Source organism: Melanotaenia boesemani, chromosome 1, assembly GCF_017639745.1.
Source record: "Melanotaenia boesemani isolate fMelBoe1 chromosome 1, fMelBoe1.pri, whole genome shotgun sequence".
NCBI lineage: Eukaryota > Metazoa > Chordata > Actinopteri > Atheriniformes > Melanotaeniidae > Melanotaenia > Melanotaenia boesemani.
Genome location: NC_055682.1, coordinates 21333555 through 21344257, shown reverse-complemented (window position 1 = coordinate 21344257; position 10703 = coordinate 21333555). Strand labels below are relative to the sequence as shown.

General features: G+C 40.4%; 1 protein-coding gene across 1 annotated transcript in view; it reads left to right on the top strand.

Annotated features, from left to right (window-relative positions):
- Window positions 1–969: 969 nt before the first annotated feature.
- zfhx3 (zinc finger homeobox 3) overlaps window positions 970–10703 on the top strand; it is a 131824-nt gene continuing 122090 nt past the window's right edge. Inside the window, exon 1 of the mRNA XM_041985150.1 lies at window positions 970–1048. The gene's annotated coding sequence lies outside the window, so the exon portion shown is untranslated. The remainder of the gene's footprint in view (window positions 1049–10703) is intronic.

Genomic DNA, 10703 nt, shown 5'->3' with positions numbered 1-10703 from the left:
TCGTGGCAGCTCATATGTTGCTGGTACTGTACAGTTTTGCGTGTGGAAATCGCTTTAAACGTGCTTTAAAATTTCGGAAAGTATTTGCTTTATTTCTTGTAAACAGTTTGCCCGCATAATTGAAGTCGACGCTGCTGATGACCAGCACATTCGCAGTGTAGTTTTTTTCAATGAGCAAAACTCAGAGATGATTTTCAATAAGTTGTTTAAACGTGGATTATAAACTTGTCAGAAGCACTGTGCGTGGCTTTGGCACGACTAAAGTGTCAGACAGAAACCACAAAAGACAGCATAAAATAAAGCAGAGACGCATGTGTGCTTTTAGTGGGCACAGAATTTACATATATTTCATTTTAAAAAGCAAAAGAACCGAGTCAAAAACGTTTTAAAAGGCGAGAAAGAGCGGTGGAAAAGCTGCGCCTGTAGCGTCGGGGCTTTGCCTGCTGCGACTGCCTGCTCCAGTATTAACTTTCACTGTCTTCCGTCTAATCAAACTCTTACTTTCCGCTGTTCTTAATTCCATATTTTCAATTCCTGATCATTACTTTCCTCTTTTTCTAGTTGTATCTATCTATCCATCCCTCCCTCCTCTTTCTCCCTCCCTCCCTCCCTCCCTCTCTCTCCCGAGCTCTCTCCTTTGCTGAATCTTATTGATCCAGAAGGCGGCTAATTAGCCCTTCCCTTCGTGCCTGTGTAATGAAGCACATGCGCACTGAATTAATCACAGCCATTTTTTGCAGGAAACTAATTAGCAGGAATAAAGATCCAAAGAGTTTTTTCTTTTCAATCATCAGATCTCACTTTCACCTCTTCCTCGCTCCCTCTAACACAAGACTCATCGCCTGCTTTGCATCCAAATTATTTTTATATTGCCTTTAACAACTAATAGTACCTACTTCGGTTTTTTACACTCCGCAACAACAATGATCTTTCTTTTGCCACCCTAAGCGCAAACTGACCAAAAGGAGACTGCCTTGATGGGATCTTTAGCTAAATCATCTCAATACTGGATTAAAAAGCGAGGATCACAAAGCGGCACTGAGAAATTGTAAGTTTCAACTTTGCGTTTGTCTCTTTTCCTCTCTGTTTCCACGATCCTATTCTTTTCGCTGTGTGACTTATCTGAATCTCTCCTCTATCTCTTCGTGCTTTCCCTTTAGCGGAGCTGGCTATTCTCACATTGCGAGAGATGACTGGCGATCACAAGTTCATTTCATGCAAGATAGTTTGGTTTATTTTCGATTTTTATTCGTATCGTTACCTGTGTTTACATGAGCGTTCGTCCTCTCCTCCTCATGAATGGAAGATAAGAAATAGGCAAGACAGCGATCCACTCCAAGCAGTTGATCGTAGAAAAGCACGGTTTTAAAACAGATATGCTTTTCGGTGGGATCGGGTAAAGGTATGGAGGGCTTGTGGTGGTCGAGAAACGTGTTTTGAGACACAAACGCAACAAGAAAAGGGCTGTGTTGAGCGGACGAAGGGCAGCGGCAGCTCCACATGAGCGCAGCCCAGGAAAGGAGCTCCAAGTCCAGCCTGTGGGTCCGTGTGCGTCCGGGAAAAAGGGGGACATCTCTCGCTTTCTATTTTTGACAGATTTGACACTTGCCACATCCAAAGGGCTTCAGCACCGCCGTTTGCTTATAAAATCCTCCTCTGGATAAGGACATTTTTTGTTCTTCTCCGTCACGTCTCTGTCTGAAATGTGCAATCCCTCCGCCCTGTCTTAGTTCCTCCAGCTACACTTTCCCTCTATACCCACTTTGTCCATGTTTTCTTTTTCTTTTTTATTTTTCATAGCTGTTTGCCTCTTTTAAGCGGTTTTTTAAAGTCGGTTCTCGCTCATTCACTGACGAAGTCACATGCAAATCGATCGACAAGTGTGTGTATGTGTGCGTGCGTGCATGAGGGAGTAAGTGTTTGCGAGCGTGAGTGTTGTGTAAATGTGGTGTGTGGAGGAAAAACGGAGCCCCGGGTCTCCTTGACAAGAGCGGATCAGCAGGACCTTGCACACGGACAGCCTGAGAATGTGAGCTGCGTTACAGAGACCAGACATGTGGTTTCGGGAAGACAAGGAGGCTGGATCTCCTGCCTCGAACTACTTGGCTACCGTATCAGACTTTCAAGAGAACAATTTTTCCCCGAGAAACGCTGACCGGAAAGAAAACAACCCACTGTCCTTTAAGTCTGACCTTAGGCTGAATATTTTCATTTCAAAGTTACTGCTGGAAACTTTAAGTATGGTCTGTTAGTCACTGTATACATTTAATCGTCGCAAAACAGTTGGGATTTTATAAAGTCAGACTACACAAGATATATTTCACAAATCAGATTATAAGCACTTTGCACTAAAATGCGAACGGCGTGAAAAGAGTGTCGATCTGAACTGAAAAGGCCACATATATATATATATATATATATATATATATATATATATATATATATATATATATATATATATATATATATATATATATATATACTTATCCCCCTCAAGTTGTCAGAAAAATAAATAATCACAGCTGAGCGTTTAGATACGAATCTAATCGGCTACGCAAATCTTCACAAATGCCATCAAAAATGTTGTTTTCGGGAGGGATGGATCTTTTTACAGTCAACAAAAAAATATATATAAAAAGAAAAAACAAGAAAAAAAAAAAAACGTCGAGAATTTCTAGTCATGTTTGAAATTTTTTTCGCGACATTGACGGAAAAAAGAGGAAAAACTGTTTTGCGAGCGAGCAGCAGCAATGATAGGATATGTGCACTGTTGAGGAAAACAGAAAGGGGGGGTGTGAGTGTGTAGGCTGGGGTGGTGGTTGGGGAGAGAGAAGGGGGGTAGGTCAGACAGCAAGAAACAGGGGGACAGGGGTCATGGAGTGAGTGCAGAGATAAAAAAGAAAGAGAGGAAACCCCCTCGCAAACAGCCGAAGGATAATAGGGAGAGAGTGGGTCTGGCTGGGAGAGAAGGGTGATGGTAGATGTTAGTAGCCTATGTTTTGGGAGCTGCACAAAGCTCTTACGGTTGTCAGAATCTGCAGGATTAATGACTTAGTTTTACTTAAACATGACACAAATAAGAAATAGGCTGGTAACGGCTTTAATGAAATTAAATGTTAAGACTGCAAAGCAGTGAAAGAAATTCCCCTAAACAAAAAAAAAAAAAAAAAAAAAAAAAAAGGGGGGGGGGGGGGGGGGGGGGGGGGGGGGGGGGGGGTGTTCAGAGGGTGGGAGTGCAGAGAGGTCAGATAGCCATGGGCCACAGAGGAAGAGGTCAGGTAAACAGATCCCTACTTTTCATACTGAGGAGGAGCAGCAGATGGAGATGAGCAGTTCTTTTAAAAAGAGAAACTAGAATTTTTTTTTAATCATTATTTTTAAACTTAAAAAAATTTGTGATCATTTTTAGTTTTTTTTTTGCTTCCCCCCCCCCCCCCCCCCCCCCCCCCCCCCTAGTTTTTCTAATGATTTAAAGTATTATTAGTGTGCAGCCATAAGTTGACTGTGTTCAGATTGTAGTGATAAAAAATACTTATAGGTGTTCTTTAGGACAGGTAGGCTGCTGTGCCAAAACACCAGCGATCTCATTCCTCCCCTGTCTGACAGTAACACTCCTCTTCTCCTCTTCTCCTCCTCCCCCCCTCTCCTCCTCTTCTGTTACAAAACAAAGACAGCAGAAATGTTTTCTGTCATCTCACCTGTCTGGTTTTCCTGTCTTACCTTATTGTCATATTTATGTTTAATTATAACAGTTCCAGGAAAAGGTATAGGAATGTCACTGGCTTTATTACTGTGTATTCTTTCATAATATTGTCAGATGTTGTGTTTAGTGTCGCTAGCTGCAGTATCTTAAGCTCATCTCTGACTCCTGGATCGTATTGAAAAGCAGCCATGGTTTTTACTACAGACAGCATTTTTGGAGAATATTTGAAAGTAGGCCATTTTGATGTTGAATTCGTCCCATTTTAATGTCGTGTCATATAAAGACCAGATTTTCCTTTCCTTTTCTTTGTTTTTTTAATGTTAGACACATTTTTTATATATATATTTCTACAAATTTAAACCATCTAGGTGCAGGTTAGTTTAAAATAACTTGAGTAAAATGTTTTCTTCATGTTAAACATACATGTGTTTCTCTCATCAATGTATGAAAATGATTTTTAATTTTTTTTTTTGTTAGTTTTATTTGAATTTTCATGAAATAATATATTTTTTAAACCACCTTCTACATGAATCTAAAATTTAGACAAAATTGTTAATGTGTTATATGAATGTGTTACTAACAGTAATGAAAAAAATGATTAGAAATGATGTGTTTGCAGTTGAAGGTGTTTTTTGCTTCAGTGATAAAGCTGATAAATGTAGTGATTTAGTGATAAAGCTGTTGTCTAATTAACTTAGTAAATATATATGGCTATGACTGTGTAGTAGCCTTTGTGGCTTTTATTCATGACATGAGGTGAATATTTAGGGGTTGAGATGCTGTTTTATGATTGCAGTTTTTAGTATGGAGATGTGCACTTGCCATTGATCCTGCACGGTAACAGTCCACCATTATCACTCGGTCCTCGTCAATTACAACATTTGATGACAGATATATTTAGAGAATTCTGATGTCATTTAACTGTATGAGTGGGCACAACGTGTCCAGTTGGGTAAATGAGATAAAGGGAGTTGCAGTCGTCTCGGATAGGCTTGTGTTATGGTTGGGGGGGGGGTAAAGCAGAGAAAGGGGAGACAGTGCCTCTGGCTGTCATAACTCCTTCTCCTCCTCCTCTTTCTGCGCCTCTTCTTCTTTCTATCTTATTCTCTGCATCTATGCAGATCTCCATCCTTAACTCCCTGGCACAGTAGGGGAGCTCGCTGCCATGTCCTCGGTCGGAGGGAGCCCTCTTTGGGTGAATAGTTGGCTAGGTCCTTACACACGAGATTCAGCATTGATTCAGTGTGCTGAGGTGTATGTATGTATGCATACAGAAAACATATTTGTGCTTTTATAAATACAATTTAGAGATTTATTGAAAATCTGAATTTATAAAGGAATTCTTTAAATTCTGAATTTTTCTGCTTAATTTCTGTTTTTTGTAAATAATCATCAGTGTTAGTGAATTATTTCCTTTCTCTGTGCATATACCGAGGTAAAGTATTTCAGATATTTCTACCAATATGTGGATGTTTATTCTCTGAAAGGAATAAAAAACAATTGTCCCCTCCATTTGTTGTATAGACGTTTAGATAAGTGTAGTCAGCAGACACGGGTGACGGCTTTGAATCTGATTTATGTTTTTCAATATGATTCTGCACCAAAGACCAATTCTTCTAGTTGTCCAGCAGCCGAGGCCAGTATGCTATCACAGAGGAGCAGGCTGGTGAGGGGTGGTGGGGGTGATCCTGGCTCAATACTAAGTAGCAAGAAAGTGGGAAGGGAGGGTGGAAAAGATGTGGTGCCCAGGTGTGTCTCTGGTGTGTGTGTGTGTGTGTGTGTGTGTGTGTGTGTGTGTGTGTGTGTGTGTGTGTGTGTGTGTGTGTGTGTGTGTGTGTGTGTGTGTGAATGCAGGCATGCTTACAGTGTGCATGAATCCTGTACCTGATCCTTAATCCCTGCAGCCCAGAGTGTCCAAAAGGGCTCCTCTTTGTCCACAGAGAGCATCCTCTTTTCTGTAAAATCCCTCCTCCCTTATTTTATTTATTTATTTATTTATTTATTTTTCTTATTTTCTTCCTCTCTGTCATCCTTTTATCTTTGTAATGAACTTGTTTTTTTTTTTTTTTCTTTTTTGTGGTTGGCTCTTTCACAACATGTTATCGTGTTAACAATCTTGGTTAAATCATTGTGGTAAACATGATTTATGATTGAGAAGATGTGCACATGTCATTGTGCATGTGTGTGCGCAGCAGCTTTCAGATTTGTGGGTGTACCGGCATTCAGAAAATCCAATTTCTTTTGACTGTGCCACGTCAAGGTCTTGTCATGATACAGTTTTACTTTTAGTCATCATTTTTGTGAGTTTGAACTGTTTCTACATAAAAATAAATAAAACAAATCATGGCAAACCTGTATTGTGATTAAAAAAAAACAAACAAAAATACAGTCTGATAGCAGCCAATCTGACAGTAGAGAGGAGGAGAATCTTTTTTCACTTCAGTAATACATTTAAAAGCAAAGTATTGGTTCTGTTTTGATTTTCTCTCCGCCAGTGCTTGATATTGTTGAGTTGTCATAGAATAGAGCTCCGTGATGGGTGCGACATATTTACAAAAATTTTTTATTTGATTTCTAACAATAAATTAAAGCAGTTGCAGTCATGGAAAGAGGTTATAATGATGTGCTTCTGCGTCCTTGAACAGAATTTCTATGTTGCATTTGAAATGATTTTTAGAATATCACTTTTGTAGCGTACAAGGCTGTTTATTAATTTGCAGTGTTGCAACAGTGATAAACACAATTTTATTTTGGGTGGCTGTATCAACTATCAGCAGAAGACCTGTGTGATGCATGCCTGTCTGGTACTGGAAGCATTGTTGAAGTGTAGTGTGTGTGTGTGTGTGTGTGTGTGTGTGTGTGTGTGTGTGTGTGTGTGTGTGTGTGTGTGTGTGTGTGTGTGTGTGTGTGTGTGTGTGTGCGTGCGTGCGTGCGTGCGTGCGTGTGTGTGTGTGTGTGTGTGTGTGTCAGAGGGGCCTGGTTGCCATGACTGACTGGGGCAGCAGGAGCTGCAGTTAGCTCTTACTTTCAGGAATGGAGGAAACAGCAATTTTGTGTCCGTATATGCTTCATATGCTTATATGCGGGTAAAGCAAGGATGACAGGGAACACTTCAAGTGCTGCAAAATTGAGCTGCACCCCAGCCCCCTTGCTACTCATAAGCCCACCCTTCTCTTGGACCCTGGAGGCCAGCATTCCACCTTCTGCACTGGCGCTTATCATCACAAAGGACAGAATGCATAAAACATGGAGGACGCTTAGACACAGGCAGCCCAGGTTGCCTTTTTCTCCCTATGCTGAGCCCTGGAACAATACATGGGCCCCACTGGCCTGTGACTCTGACGACACACACGCCGTCTTTTTGTCCTCCCCTATTTCTTTGTCATGCTCTTCCTCTTCCTCTATGTTACTGTGCTCTGTGGAGTGATAACTGCCCTCGCATTGTTTATCTGTGTCTGTGAAATCTGCATTGTGTAACCAAAACATAAGTGCGTGTGTGTGTGTGTATGCGTGTGTGCACGTGTGCGGTTGTTTGAGGGAACAAGAGTGACAGGTTTAACATATTGACAGTGCATCAGCTGCCCGGCTTCTGCTTCTGCCATAATATCTATTGTTGCATGAATTTTAAAAAATGTAATTTCATATTATTTACTTTTTTTTTTTTTTTTTAAGAAAACCTGGGATGTACTCAGTTAGTGACACAGAGGTTAAAAATAAACAAATTTAATGATTTTATTCATGTGAAGAAATTTAATTTTGTTCAAAAGAAGATCTGTGTTAATGGAGTCATATGATTTGTGTTTGAAAGCATAAGTATGACATTTTTGTCTCTAATTTACAGCCGGGGCACCGATGATGCAACATCATGGCTTGTATTAGTACTATCTTGTCTGTGTGTGTGTGTGTGTGTGTGTTAGTGTGTATGTTTGTATACACAGTTTATCAGTTTCTGTCTGTTGTACGATGCTTATTTAAAAGGACAAAAAGAAAATCTGTGAATGGGATTGTAATGTCATGTTTATTACTTTAAGCACTTACAAAGGAGCCGATATTTATTAGTAAAACACAAAAATAAGTATTTATTTATTTGAAGGTTGAAAGGAGCTTTATGTAATGACATTTTTCAAACTACTATATATTTTATTTCTTGTTTCAAATCTTAGTTAAAGCTTCTCGTTTCCACATTGTGGTCATGCTTATTTTAATTCCTTGTAAGGCCTGGGTCCACTTCTTTCTAGGGCTGTGACAAACATTAGTCGTACATGCCTGAAATTGGTTTACTCTGTCCCTATCCATATGTCTGATCACCAGCCTGCAGGAATGCACTGCTGGGATGTGCTGGACCCCAGCAGGTCTGTGGCACTTCCTCTCTGTGTACCTCACAGCTTATCCTCCTCAGGATTATAGAGAGAAGAAAAGAAAAGAGCGATGGCAGGAGCACCCTTTTCCCTCTTGCACCCTTTTCCACATTTTTACACACACACCCACTCACAAATCTTAACAAAAAGAGTAATTCACTTGCAAATGTGTAGTAGACCATCTATGTTCCTAGTTGAGGAGAGGGGGAGGCGGACATGGAAAGACATAGAGGGAAGGCTTCAGAGTGTTTCAGAGGCAAAGCTGAGGTGAACCGGTGAAGCTACTGACTCTTCTGACTCCATCGGCCCACTGATAATTTTTTTTAACCTTTTTTTGTGTGTGTTTTTTTTTCTGCTGTGTAAACAACCAGTGTGTGTGTGTGTGTGTGTGTGTGTGTGTGTGTATGTGTCCATTTTGAGCTCTCTTCATACTTATAGTATATACTGTAAGTTGGGACATTCATTCTCTTGGCTTCTGCCGAGGTGGCCTGATGCTGTTCGCTCAGTGCCCCAGGCGTCTGATCTGCCAGCAGTGAAGGGGTTAAGAAGAAAGGATAGCCCTCTTTTGTCTCTGCGGCCCTCTTTGCCATTGTTGTGGTGGAATTGAGCTCGGTGCACCTCACTTGACCACAGCAAAGCAATAAAATGGCCTCTTAGTGCTGTAGCGTCTGTAGTCTTCTGATGTGAGCTTTCTCTTTAAGTTTCTGCCACTATATTTTCTTCATTTTCCTCTGTGTCTGCATGCAATGTGCAGTGTGCCCATAAATACTCTATACTGTTCTTTTATTGCAGCAGATAATCTTTTTCTATTTTTTTGCACTCATGCATGGTTCATATTGTTAAGATGAAGCTCACATATGGCATTGTTTCTTTTCTGTTAGAAAGTGTACGCTCCAGTAGGGTATTTTAGCTAATGTTGCCGTGTTTGTACTTTGCTAAAGCACAAAATACACACGATCAGAATATATTATACAGGATAGATGTGAAGGTGCTCTTAGCACCTGTAATGTTAAAAATCACTGAGAAAGTGCTAACTTATTTTAACACCCATACAGAAAATGCACATATTTTATATTTTTACGATCTATAGAAACTGTGTAGTGTTGGAGCTTTAATTTAGCAGAGTGTTTATAGAATTCTGTTTTTATTTAATCTATTTTATTGTTCTGTATGTTTGTCTGGTTCTGTGAGTGCCAGCAGTGTCTGTGCTGATCTCACTAACACCTGCACTTGAGCTGCATTTTAAAATCGAATGAGGAAGTCCTGCTGTTATGTCTGCTGAATGAAGGATAGCTTGCAGATTTAGACATTTCAGCTTTTAAGCTTTTCCCTGCTTTTTTTTTTATTACAAAGAACAATGGAACAACTAGTCTAGGTAATAATTCAGTTTTTAATTTGAAAATGCATTGTTGTAAATGCAGTTTGTTGGTGTTATTGTGTTTGATTGCACAGATGATTGTTTATAGCAGAGTCCCACCTCTGCAGACATTGTAATTAAAAAGAAGATATACAGCATGTGCGTCTGTTGCCATCCCATCCTATCCCATCTCGTCAAATAGGCATCTATTTGCTGTTGCGATGAGGATGTCGGTGGATCTACTAAAAGATTTCTGATTGGCTGAATTATAATTGGCACTGTCCTGGGTGTAAACCATTTATACCAGGTGTCATACAGATCGCATTAAATGTTTTCACAAACTGCAATTAAAGCCATATTTTCTCAAAGCCACATTATTACACCTTTATATTATTCTGAGGGCGTCTCTGTCATGTGTGCCTTTTGCCTCTCCCCTTCTGTCTTGCTCGCCTCCCTCGCGACACACGTGTGGTTTTTACTCCGGGTCTCACCATACCAAAAACAAATGCTGTTTCTCATTTTCCCTGTGTTAAATGAACAAACACAAGGACTTCAGTGCCTCATAATAAATTGATTAGAGAGAAGCAGACTCCCACACAGCAACACAGAAAACTGGAGCTGTATATGTGAGTGTGTGTGCGTGTGTGTGTGTGCATTTACGTAGCCTGAGGAGGAGGAGACGTACTCTCTTTCCCTACCATTCACATACAAATACAGGGAATAAAAATGTATACATATTTATCCTGGCAGTTCTTGTCTTTTAGTCTTCTAGTTTCCTTCTTTCCTACAGGCTATGCTACAGCTGATGTACTGCAGCCAATATTTGATGTCTCGTGACAATGACAGCACCTTGGCATTTAAACATTAAACACAGGACCCTCCTTGACTGTTTTCATTCTAATGTTCAGTACCACAGAGCTTAGATTTGGCCAGTAGGCTGGAGGGGGTGGGGGAGGTCCCATGGGGCTGACACAGGGCTAGACGGCCGTAACAGACTGGTGACCTCGGCTTTGTGACGTCATCTGCCTCGTCTGGTCACCATGGAGTTCATTTTCCCTACTGTTTAATGAATGGAGATTGGGTCCTGGGGCTAGTTTATGCGGCTATTGGTTGTTCTGCCGAATGTGGAGGCTCATACAAGCCTAAGAAAGAATTATGCACATTTATAAACAGGACTTTAGTTTAAAACATCTTCTGTATACCATCATCATCATCTGCTGTATGTCTGCAAGTCTGTTACACATCACTTTAAGTCAATTTAAAAGTGACATTTTCTGCTCTTTTT